A 13,613-nucleotide genomic window follows, 5' to 3' on the forward strand; every position below is an offset into this window, starting at 1 on the left:
ATTGGTCTTCACTGAGCAGAGAGCAGTGACTGTCAGTTCCTGGATCTCTGATTCGCCCCTCCAGTGCACCGTGGAGCATCGGGGCATGGAAAGGATGGGAGTGGCTGGCTCAGGCTCTCAGCAGCATGTTCAGAGCCTGAGCCTGTCAGTCAGCCATCTGGACAGATCCAGATTCTTTGTCCATACTTCTCATTTAATCTCAAAGGAATGATAGCTTTCAGCCAAGTAAGTCAAATCCTGCTCCGTAATCAGATGGCTCATAGTCATTCAGATTCAGAATACATTATTAATCCCAAAGGGAAATTAATAAAAAACATAGGGCTGTTTTTAGATGTGACCATACAGTATGTGCCAGTTCTCATTTCAGCACACCCACGTCACCTCACCCTGAACAACCTCTAGTCTGAAAAAAAAGTCACCCTTCTATAGACTATGGTGTATCTCCAGAATCAAAACTGAAATTTAAAGTAAAATCCTTGTTCCACTCTACTTATTATAAAGTAGAAGAATTGTGGGTTATATATTTTATGTTATATTGCTTTATTTCCTTATACCCGGCAATGTCACTGATGCTGTTAGCCAGAAGAATATCTCCCTAGGTATCATATATTGTAATGGAAAAGGTATGATGCTGTAATAGTGACTATTGATTTATAATGCCCAGCTAACTTCTATTATGGCTCCTAGTACACACTGGCCTCAGAAGAGCAGACATAGGTGTTTAGTGTTCAGTCTAGCAAAACATGATGGATGTTCTTTTCATCTATGCTTCAGACTATTCACTTTGATTATCTCAAAGAATTACATATTTTCTTTGGCTAAACCATACTCTTATGCTTAGACTAAATAAGTAACCTTGGATGAAATTTTTTAAGGCAACTATCACCTATTGTTGCCTTTGTGAAAATACAACTCTCCTGAAAAACTAACATGTTACTGTGGCTCATTTTTTACTAACAAGTGTAACTTTAGACAAACTTTTTTTTTTTTTTGGATAGACCCATCTTTGGCCCTGATCAGGGATGAGCTCAGGTATGTTCAGGTACTAGTCCAAACCAGCCTGAGCTATCCCACCAGAAAGCTATCACTGCAGACCACCAATAATAAGGGACAGAGGCATTCCCTATCCCGCAGCCACACGTATACATATCCCTTGCATATGTGTGGCTGTGGGGCAGAGCATGCCTCGGCCACTTAAGGTTGGCAGTCCACAGCGACAGCTTCCTGGTAGAATAGCTCAGGCAGGTTTGGACTAGTATTCAAACATGTCTGAGCTCATCCCTACTGGTGACGCATTATTCTTCACTTTCATAGAGCTAGATTCCTATTATTCAAATAGATTGGTCATGTGATACTAAACATTTTGTTAATCATGATGCTATATCCTGAGTAAAAACAGCTTTGCAGCATATAGTCATTGAAAAACACGACACCAAGCTTTCAAGATCTGTGTCTTCTCCCTGCTGGTCTTGCAATGTAAATATGGACATGTGTTGAAAGCAAACTTTAACACCAAATGGCATGTGATCGGTTAATGCCAATCAAGTTTCTTTAGTGTGCTAGCTGGAAATATATGCTGTCTGGCCAAGAAACGTCTACTCCGTACAGTAACCATATATGATTTCATGATCAAGCCATTTTTTGCAAAATGACACTGTGTTACTTTAACTGAGAATGGTACAGTTGTGCGACACTGTGCCCAACTAAAATCGATGTCCTTTTTTTCCCCACAAATAGAGCTTTCTTTTGGTGGTAGTTGATCACCTCTGTGGTTTTTATTTTTTGCATAGAAACCAGTGGCAGCTGGTGCTCTAAATTTTTGCAGCCACTGTGCCCATCAAACACAGCTACTGTGCCCATCAAATGCACAAACTGTGCCCATCAAACGCAGCCACTGTGCCCATCAGATGCAGCCACTGTGCCCATCAAGCGCAACCACTGTGCCCATCAAGCGCAACCACTGTGCCCATCAAGCGCAGCCACTGTGCCCATCAAACGCAGCCACTGTACCCATAAATTGCCGCCAATGTGCCATCAAACACAGTTACTGTACCCATCAATTGCTGCCAGTGTGCCCATCAATTGCTGCCACTGTGCCCATCAATTGCTGTCAGTGTGTCCATCAATTGTTGCCAGTGTGCCCCATCAATTGCTGCCAGTGTGCCCATCAATTGCCGCTACTGTGCCCCATCAATTGCCGCTACTGTGCCCCATCAATGGCCGCTACTTTGCTCCATCAATTGCTGCCAGTGTGCCCATCATTTGCCGCTACTGTGCCCCATCAAATGCTTCCAGTGTGCATCGCCTGGGAGTCAGGACTTACCTGTCTTGCAGTGGGTCACGGTGGCTTCCTCCACGTCCACGCTCCTCGATGTCTCCAGTCCTCTCTATCAGGCATCCAATCACAGCGCCTGTTGTTTCAGCCAATCAGGTGACAGGTAACCAGACCCTAGTACCTGACTGGCTGAGAGGCGGGTCAGTGTTAGGAAAGCAATTTATTCGCTTTCCTAACACAACACTGAGTAAACAGTGAATGCACAGCATTGCGCCCGCTGTTTACCATTTTGGAAGCCTATTAGATCTAATCAGGACGCCTATAAGAGCCCACGGCTCTAATCACGTGCTTCCAAAAAAACCCCGCCGCTGTAATTCAGGTGCCCGGCGCCCGACAAGGGGTCGGACACCTGAATAGGGGGCGGCAGCGGTGACCATAGATAGATTCATGCTATGCATGAATCTATCTATTGTGGGAGAGAGGTGACAGGAGAGAGGGGGTGGCGCTCCTGCGCTCTTTATGGACGCACCGCCACTGATAGAAACAAAAAAAAGACCGAAGATTTTTAAAAAAACAAAACAATATTTTTTACTTTATGCTATAATACATACCCAATGAAAAAATTTAAAAAATCAAATTTCTTCATTAATTTAGGTCAATATGTATTCTGCTACAAATTTTTGGTAAAAAAATTCCCAATAAGCATATAGTAATTGGTTTGCGCAAAGTTTATAGTGTATATAAACTAATAAACTATGGGATATATTTATTGAATTTGTATTTATTTATTTTTTACTAGTAATGTCGGCAATCAGTGATTTTTAGCGGGACTGCGACATTGCGGCAGACAAATCTGACACTAAGTGACACTTTTTGGGGACCAGTGACAATAATACAGTGATCAGTGCTAAAAAAATTCACTGTCACTGTACTAATGACACTGGCAGGGAAGAGGTAAACATCAGGGGCAATCAAAGGGTTAAATGTGCTCCTAGGGAGTGCTTTCTAACCCTATGGGGGATGTTTTGACTGAGGGAAAACAGAGATCCGTGTTTCTGCTTAGCAAGAACACAAGACCTCCATCTTCCCCTTTCACATAATGGCGGTCTGCCAAACCGCCATTCTGCCTCTACTGAGAACGATTGGCGTGTCTAATCACAGCGGGAGCGGATCGCCGGTGGCACACGTGTGCCCCAGACCCGGTGCATGGAATCACGTAAGGTACGTGATTTCACGCAGGAGGGCTACCCTGCTGCAGTATATCTACGTGGGGCAGTTCATAACAGGTTATTTTCTGCTATATATTTTGCCTTCCCTGTTTTTTATTCTTTCCCCTCTCATCAACATGCAAAGGTACATTTTAAATAAAATCTTTCTGTTTTTAATGAAATAACTTATTTTAGACCCAGTGATAGCATCTCTATGCATTACAGGCAGATCATGGTTGGCTGGGTGGACTGGCAAGCTGCTGTATACAGCTTCCTGAAAACATCACAAGACCCTGCCAGTATTCTTCCCAAGAGCCCACAGCCCAGATGGAAGCAGTGGGCTTGGTCTTGGCAGGAGTTATGCAGTTACCAAAATGCCGTGCTGGACGGGTATCAGTCTTGTGGGAATTTCTAGGCCATTAATGCCCACGTGTGATGCTAAACCTTCATGCTTGAAAGAACTGAAATCAAATTAATACAATGAATGAGTCAGGGATAGTAAGGCTGGGGAGGAAAAAAAAACTGTTGTTTGTGGATGTCCTTCAGCCAGGAAATGAGGTGGGTGAGTCAAAGCTCACAATGTGCAATGAAATCACAGTAAGCTGTTTCAGTAGAGGAAAGGAGCCTGTACAACGGTGCAATGTCAATGGTAAGGCTGGTTTTCAGCCTCAAGTTGTTCATAGAGGGTGGGTGTAACTTTTGTACAGACTGTACAGCTTCACAAGGACACTGTGAGACCTAGAGGCCCATTTATAGTGGATATGGGTCAGGTGTGGGCTGGGACTTCTCCTAAGAAATGGAAGGCACTCATCATGTTCTGGTCTGCAATTTCAAATTGGTATTGAACAATGACAAGCTCCATTACTCCCTGCCTTATTGCGGGCACTGGGACATAAAAAATAGGGTTAATTTACTAAAGGCAAATAGACTGTGCACTTTGAAAGTGCAGTTGCTCCAGAGTTTAGTAAATGAGGTAAAGCTTCACTATGCAAAGAATTTACATTCACATGCAAGGAAAATAAAAAACAAACAACATTTTTGATTGAACATGATTGTATGATGGAAGTCAGCAGAGCTTCCCCTCGTTTACTAAGCTCTGGAGCAGCTATATTTGCAAACAGTGGCGGCCTGTCAATTAGGGGCACCCGGGCATCGCCCCCTCTTTCCACTCCACCCCTTATATGCACCCCCTATATATAATGGATAGATTCATCCATAGCCCTTTCAGGGCACCGGGCGCATGAATTAGAGCGGCCAGGATTTTTTTTTTAAGCACCTGGTCGCAGAGAATGCGCTCCAATCCCACCCAGGTGTGTTACAATAGCAAATGAATGTTCGCTTTTGAAAGAGTGATCCTGAATCCGGCCAATCAGAAGTGGGTGTGAGACCCGTTTTCCGATAGGCCAAAAAGAGAAGACTCCCGATTGGCCACCGAGGAGGTGGGAGGAAACGGAAGCCATCGTCGTGATGACCCGTGGAGAGCAGGAGAACGAGAGGCCACCGCCAAGAAGGGGAAGGCGCTGGTGATGGGGTAAGTGCAGCCGACCGACCAACCAGGGGAGGGGTTTTCTGCCCTTCCCCCAAAAAAAGATTTCCACCGGCCGCCACTGCTTACAAAGTACACAGTTTATCTACCTTTAGTAAATCATCCCCAGTGTGTCTCCTATTTCCTCTTCACATGATGAGTACTGAAAGTGAAGGGGCATTTATTATTTTAGCCCAGTTCCATATTGAGAGATCTCAGGGTATTGCAAAAATACTTTTCATATTTATCATGTACTATGTTGATTAGTGATTATTACAATTAGCTTGCTTTGTAGGATATGCATTCAGCATGACCTATGTAAATAACTGAAAACTGACCTATATAAATAACTGAAAACTGCCTGCAGAAACTCTTCAGGCTGCTTTGTAAACTGAGTTTTGTATAGCTGTTCCTTATAAGCAGTGATGTAACATTTTCTAGAAGAGCTTAAAGGGAAGCTAGGATATACTAGCAAGTTCAGAACGCATGCTGTGGATTAGTTACAGTTGTGATATCAGCGTTTCTGTCTATGCCTTTATTAATTAAGTGGAAAATCACAGGTAGTATGGTTGAGCAATCAGAAGCAGCCCTAAACCAGTACGCTGATTGTTAGTCAAATGTTCTAAATAATCCAAAACCTTTTTACTACTTCAGAGTAAGATGGTGAAAGAGGAGAGATAAAAGAAGGATGTCAGATTTCCTGACACTGTCATTCTTCATCCTAATGAGTGTTAAAAGTGAGAAATATGTGACTAGCTCTTTCTCCCTGCTGGATGCTCTTGTGCTTCCTGAAGCTGCATTCAGTAATCATGTCTGTTTGCAAACTCAGGTAATCATTACTGTGTGATTGTGATGCTGCCACTATTTGTGTTCCACTGTTATACTGTTTTGAAGTCATTCTTCCATCTATTATAGATGCTAACCTGCTGGCTTCTTGGCTCATTTTCTGAAATAGTGATTGCAAATTAATCGTGCTTCAAATACATTGCATAAAGAGTGTGTGATGTGGAAAGGCTCATGAAGTTGAGCTCCTGGTAAATAGCTATGTCCTATAAATCAAGCCTTTCATGATGGAAACAATCTCAATCAAGTAATTGTGTTGCCTGTAGAGGCCAGGATCTCTTTTTAGTGTAGTATAATAATATTTAGGATGGGTGTCTGCTTTTGGGTCATGAGATGGATTAAATATGGTATCTTATTGTTTACCCAATTTAGAACACAAATGTTTATCCAGCTGCAGCGATATAGGCCACTTCAGAATAGGTCTCTGTGACCTCTATAGTTTATTTTCATTGACCTGAATCATATAAAAAATGGCTGCCAAACTATTTCCGGTCTCCACTAGATAAGTGACAGCTAATACAGCCAATTTGGTTCCCCTGATGAAGTCATGTGATGTGGCGTAACGCAACACACAGGGCATCCCGGACCTGAAGTGATTTAGGAGACCCTCATGCTGGAGATATACTTGATTTACCAAGGCGTATTTTACTCAATATTGATGTAAGAGTTACTATTTTAAATAAATTCACTGATTTTAAGTACTACACTATGGGAGATAATTTAGTCTCACCCTAACATATGGGTGAGAGTCAAAAATAAAAAGAAAAACTGCGCTGCAGAGCAAAAAAGGTCAAAGGTAAAAGCTGCACACAAAATACACCAATATCTGTGTATACCATGAAAAATAAAAAATAAATAAAGTGTGCTAATTATATGAAAATACACACATAGATGTGAATACATGTGGGTGGTAGTAAAAACCACAATCTACTGAGAGCAAGTAAATAACTCCATGAGTGGTAGAAATATATAAGTGCAAAACATAAAAACTCAAATAAAAAGAAGAAACAAAAAATGTGTACATGTGAAGTACAATGATATTAATAGCGTGAAAATCTGAAAATCAAACAAACTCAGTCCATGGGTTCAAACATAAAAAGTTCATCAGTGAAAAAAAGCTTCCATCCACTATACAGCTCAGCAGCAACTAATCCCCCTATGAGTGGATTGACAAAGGAGAGAGATGTGCAGGATGGTGCAAATCCACTGGCGGTGACTCCAATAAGTGAGAAAGTGATAAAGGTGGACTCTTACCCTCCGTGTTGGACCCCCTACTTGGCAGGGTCTATCAGGCATGCAGATTTTTGTCCTCTGCAGGGACCGTGTAATGAGAAGATCTCCCCAGCAGCTGTCAGGAATGTTGTCTCCGATCCGGGCTGGTCCAAGTGAAACGCCTCTCAAAGTCTTGGATTCCACTCCACTCAGTGGAGAGCATGCAGACATGCAGGATCAGAATAACCCCACTGAGTGGAGTGGAATCCAAGACTTTGAGAGGCGTTTCACTTGGACCAGCCTGGATCGGAGACAACATTCCTGACAGCTGCTGGGGAGATCTTCTCATTACACGGTCCCTGCAGAGGGCAAAAATCTGCATGCCTGATAGACCCTGCCAAGGAGGGGGTCCAACACGGAGGGTAAGAGTCCACCTTTATCACTTTCTCACTTATTGGAGTCACCGCCAGTGGATTTGCACCATCCTGCACATCTCTCTCCTTTGTCAATCCACTCATAGGGGGATTAGTTGCTGCTGAGCTGTATAGTGGATGGAAGCTTTTTTTCACTGATGAACTTTTTATGTTTGAACCCATGGACTGAGTTTGTTTGATTTTCAGATTTTCATGCTATTAATATCATTGTACTTCACATGTACACATTTTTTGTTTCTTCTTTTTATTTGAGTTTTTATGTTTTGCACTTATATATTTCTACCACTCATGGAGTCATTTACTTGCTCTCAGTAGATTGTGGTTTTTACTACCACCCACATGTATTCACATCTATGTGTGTATTTTCATATGGGTGAGAGTGGCAAATAAAGCCTTAATAGGACTATTATCACACATCACCTCGCCATATCTGACAGATCCAGGACCAGGCTTAGATCAGTGGATCATCACCCAAAAGGATGTCAGTGTAATCAAAAGGCGCAATTGATTACACAAGGAGGTGAGAGTTCTGTGAGCACATTGGTGTCACAAAGAGGTGGAATCATACCACTTATATATGCAGTTTACACACAAAGTTTTCTTCCTTTAGAAGAAAGTGGATGTCACCATTGGAAAATGAACTAATACACATTTATCATCACATATATATTTGTCTATGAACTGCACTATTATTATGCACTTCATAGTTTGATGAATTGTCTGATGAATTGAAAATGAACTAATACACATTTATCATCACATATATATTTGTCTATGAACTGCACTATTATTATGCACTTCATAGTTTGATGAATTGTCTGATATATGCACTTTATAGCTGATGTATTGCTTGATATATGTTTACATTAATGTTATTTGAGATTTATGTTATGCACTATATATAAGTGAGTTTGTGCAACACTGCTTATACTTATATAATTCTGAACATTAGCAGAGGCGGCTGCTCCATTAGGGGCACAAAGCAGCCGCCCCCCTAATCCATGCAACCGCCCCTAATCTACGTGCAGGGTACCAGACACATGGATTTCAATGGTTTTTTTTGGTGAAGCACAAGATTAGAGCCTAAGGCATTACGCCATGTCACAAGACTTCATCAGGGGAACTGGATTGGCTGTATTAGCTGTCACTTATCTAGTGGAGACCGGAAATAGTTTGGCAGCCATTTTGTTGTAGTCACCATTGATGATCAGAGGAAGCCATTTTTTATATGATTCAGGTCAATGAAAATAAACTATAGAGGTCACAGAGACCTATTCTGAAGTGGCCTGGATAGGCAGCACTGATGAAGACTGACACACAGCACCTCCGATTGCCGTGCTTCCTGCCCCCCGCAGGCGCGCTGGCTGTGTTATCCTGATCACGTTATATGATGTCCGGTCAGGATATCACAACCACTTTGCCGCTTCTGGGTCCCATGCCAAGTGACTGCCCTGCTAAATGTAACGATGCAAAAATATTCATATCTGTAATTTAGCTTTAACCCCCTTCCGCTGACTGTACACAAATATGCGACCTCCCAAAAGAGGGTCATTATTCGTTGGGCTGCATATATACACAGCGCAGAGACCAGGCTCTCACTGAAAGCCCTAGGTCCTGTACCAACAAACAGGAACATCTGAATCGCTGTGATAGCCTCTGATCGCCTTTCACAGTGATCAGTCATTGTACAGCCCTCTCCTGTGCTGTTTTCTTCTCTTGAGTGGCAAAAAAGATATATTGTATCTTAATCTCCTTGCTAGAGGATAAAATTGTAAACAAAAATAAGTCTGTTTGTAAATATTAATAATACAATAAAGAATAGCTAGATCAGGGTTTGATCTAGGTTAGGGTTAGGGTCAAGTTTAGGAACCATCAATACCAGTGTGTTTTATGTAAGATAAAAAAACAAAATGTGCACTATTGTTCCTGAGCTCTACTGAGGGTACAAACAATAAATAATATACACATACAGGTGCATCTCATAAAATTAGAATATCATCAAAAAGTTAATTTATTTCAGCAATTCAATTCAAAAAGTGAAACTCATATATTTTATAAAGATGTGTTACACACAGAGTGATATATTTCAAGCATTTCTTACTTTTCATTTTGGTGATTATGGCTTGTTGTTGTTGTTCAGTTGTGTCTGACTCTTCATGACCTCATGGACCATAGCGTGCCAGGTTTTTCTGTCTTCCATGGCCTCCCGGAGCTTGCTTAATTCATGTTCATTGTTTTAAATATGCTATCTATCCATCTTTTTTTCTGTCCTCCTCTTCTCCTTTTTCCTTCTATATTTCCCAGCATCATTGTCTTTTCCAATGAATCCTCTCTTCGCATTAGGTGGCCAGAGTATTTGAGTTTTAGCTTCAGGATCTGTCCTTCCAGTGAATATTCAGGGTTGATTTCCTTCAGCCTGGGTACACACTTGTTTGAACACAGACATCGCATGTGATTCACACCTGCACTGCGGTGCTGATTGCATGCGATGTCTCTGCAATGCGAGTTCAGCCATACAGTTGTATGGCTGAGCTTGCATTGGATTTGCAGGAAAATAGTTCAGGGACTTTTTTTTTCCCGCACTGGAATCAGATTGCATGGGGGTTTTCACCTATGCGATCTGATTCCTGTGCGAGTTAACAGTTCGCACTGGGATCTGTGAACTGATCTGGGGGTGTCATTAACATTGTATTGACACCCGCAGTGGTTCGCAGAGGGCAGTGTGAATGGAGAGTAGGGCAGTGGAGAGATGCGATGTGGGAACCGGCGCTGTAATCGCGCTGGTTCCTGCATTGCTACAGTGTGAACCTAGGCTCATTGACTGGTTTGATCTTCTTGCCATTCAAGGGACTTTCAAGAATCTTCTCCAACACCATAGTTCAAAAGCATCCATTCTTTGGCATTCAGCCTTCCTTATGGTCACATTTTTACAGTCATAGGTTACTATGGTGAATACCATAGCTCTGACTATACGGTACTTTGTCAATTGGGTGATGTCTCTGCTTTTTATAATGTTGTCTAGGTTTGTCTTTGATTTCCTCCCAGGAAGCAAGCGTCTCCTAATTTCATGGCTACAGTCATCGTCTGCCATGATTTTGGAGCCTAGGAAGATAAAAAACTGTCACTCTTTCCATTTCTTCTCCTTCTATTTGCCAAGGAGTGATGGGACCGGTTGCCATGATCTTAGTTTTGTTAATGTTAAGTTTCAGGCCAGCTTTTGCTTTTTACCTTCATTAAGAGACTCTTTAGTTCTTCTTCACTTAATGACATTAGTGTGGTATCTTCTGCATATCTCATGTTGTTGATATTTCTCCCTGTGATCTTAATTCTGGCTTGTGATTCGTCAATCCTGGCATTTCGTGTGATGTACTGTGCATATAAGTTAAATAAGTAGGGTGACAATATACATCCTTGCCGCTCTCCTTTCTCAATTTTAAACCAGTCAGTTGTTCCATGACCTGTTCTAACTGTTGCTTCTAGACTTGCATGCAGGTTTTTTGGAAGACAGGTGAGGTGGACTGGTATTCCCATTTCTTTCAGTATTTGCCACATCTTGTTGCGATCCGCACAATCAAAGGCTTTACTTTAGTCAATAAAGCAGAAGTAAACAATCTTCTGGAACTCCCTTGCTTTCGCCATGATCCAGCGAATGTTGGCAATTTGATCTCTAGTTCCTCTGCCGCTTTGAAATCCAACTTGTACTTGTGGTAGCTCTCGGTTCATATGCTGCTGAAGCCTAGCTTGTAGAATTTTCAGCATAACCTTGCTAGCATGTGAGATGAGTGCAATCCTACGTCAGTTTTAACATTCTTTGGCGCTGCCTTTCTTTGGTATCGGAAAAACAGACTATGGAAAATGTTGCATTTAATTTGGAACTCAAGGTCCCAGAGTCTGGAGGAAGAGTGGAGAGGCACAGAATCCAAGTTGCATGAAGTCCAGTGTGAAGTTTCCACAGTCAGTGATGATTTGGGGAGCCATGTCATTTGCTGGCATTGGTCCACTGTGTTTTATCAAGTCCAAAGTCAGCACAGCCCTCTGCCTGGAAATTCAAGAGCACTTTATGCTTCCCTCTGCTGACCAGCTTTATGGAGATGCTGATTTCATTTTCCAGCAGGACTTGCCCACACTGCCAAAAGTACCAATACTTGGTTTAATGATCATGGTATCACTGTGTTTGATTGGCCAGTAAACTCTCCTGACCTAAACACCATAGAGAAACCATGGGGTATTGTCAAGAGGACCCAACAATGCAGATGAGCGGAAGGCTGCTATCAAAGCAACCTGGGCTTCCATAACACTGCCATTGCCTCCATGCCATGCCTCATTGATGCAGTAATTCATACAAAAGAAGCCCCGACCAAGTATTGAGTGCATACTATACTGTACATGGACATACTTTTCAGTAAGCCAACATTTCTGTATTAAAAATCCTTTTTTATTGGTCTTATGTAATATTCTATTTTTCTGAGATGCTGAATTTGGGGTTTTCACTAGCTGTAAGCCATAATCATAAAGATTAAAAGAAAAAAAAGGTTGAAATATATCACTCTATTTCACGTTTTGAATTGAATTACTGAAATAAATTAACTTTTTGGTGATCTAATTTTATGAGATCCACCTGTGTGTGGTATTGCTGTGATCGTCAAGAGCAGGAAATTATTTTTTAGGGTTGTTCTTTGGTAGTAGGTTATGGTAATAGAAAGAAATATACAACGAAATATAAAAAAATTTACTTATTTGTGCCAGTTTCCTTTGGTAATAAAAAAAAAAAAAAAAAAGAAAAGTCAGAATATATCCATTACCATTTACCACCAAGTGAAAGCCAATTTATCCTGAACAAAACGAGGTATAGGTCACCTGAATACACAAAATAGTTGTAATGATATGTACAGTTTTACTAATACATGTCAAAGTTGAAGGATTTATTTTACCTTCTTCATGAAGGGGTTACTTATGAAGATATTTTTTTTAGAATATAATATTTAGATTTAGATGTCAAACTAATTGTAAGATGAGACCATATTATTTATTTATAGGTTTGGAAGCAGATTAAAGGGGACATAGTAATGTCCAGATGAAAGGGAAAAATGATGACATTTGGACTGGTAATGCAGGCCACCAGGGTCTTTTCTATATATTGTTTTCCCAAATGGAAATCCACAGTAAATATCCTAAAACCTAAAATAAATACATTAAAATAAATATAATTCACTTTTTAAGGGATATTGCATTTTGCTAAACAGACTTTTTGAATCTGATCGGTTTTTGTTTACTTTGCTATTGCAGCCTTATACATCAAACTTTTTTTAGTAAAATAAACCATATCAAAACATACATATAGCACAAGTCTGAAATAAAACTGAGACCATTACTGCCAAGTAAAATTACTTTGTTTAACCACTTGCTTACTGGGCACTTAAACCCCCCTCCTGTCCAGACCAATTTTGAGCTTTCAGCACTGTTGCACTTTGAATGAAAATTGCGCGGTCATACAACACTGTACCCAAATGAAATTTTTATCATTTTTTTCCCACAAATAGAGCTTTCTTTTGGTGGTATTTAATCACAGCTGGGGTTTTTATTTTTTGCTAAACAAACAAAAAAAAGATGGAAATTTTTGAAAAAAAAAAAAATCATGTTTAATAGTTTGCAAACAGGTAATTTTTCTCCTTCATTGATATGCACTGATGAGGCGGCACTGGTGGGCACTGATAGACTGCACTGATGGGCATGGATAGGCACAGATAAGGCGGCACTGATAGGCACAGTTAAGGCGGCACTGATGGGGACAGATAAGGCGGTACTGATGGGCACAGATAAGGCGGCACTGATGGCCACGGATGGGCGGCACGGATGGGTGGCACGAATGGGTGGCACGGATGGGTGGCACGGATAGGTGGCATGCATAGGTGGCACGGATAGGTGGCACGGATGGGGGGCACTGATGGGCGGCACTGATGGGGGGCACTGATGGGTGGCACTGATGGGCAGTGATGGGCAGCACTGATGGGCACTTATGGGCACTGGTAGGTGACACTGATGGGCACTGATAGGTTGCACTGATGTGGGTGCTGATGGGTGGCACTGATGTGGGTGCTGATGGGTGACACTGATGG

At 41.5% G+C, this 13,613-nt stretch overlaps 1 protein-coding gene across 1 annotated transcript in view; it reads left to right on the top strand.

Annotated features, from left to right (window-relative positions):
* UNC13C (unc-13 homolog C) overlaps nt 1–13,613 on the top strand; it is an 884,756-nt gene that overhangs the window by 525,653 nt on the left and 345,490 nt on the right. The gene's annotated exons all lie outside the window — the stretch shown is intronic.

This window comes from Aquarana catesbeiana, linkage group LG03 (assembly GCF_042186555.1).
Source record: "Aquarana catesbeiana isolate 2022-GZ linkage group LG03, ASM4218655v1, whole genome shotgun sequence".
In the NCBI taxonomy this organism is placed as follows: domain Eukaryota; kingdom Metazoa; phylum Chordata; class Amphibia; order Anura; family Ranidae; genus Aquarana; species Aquarana catesbeiana.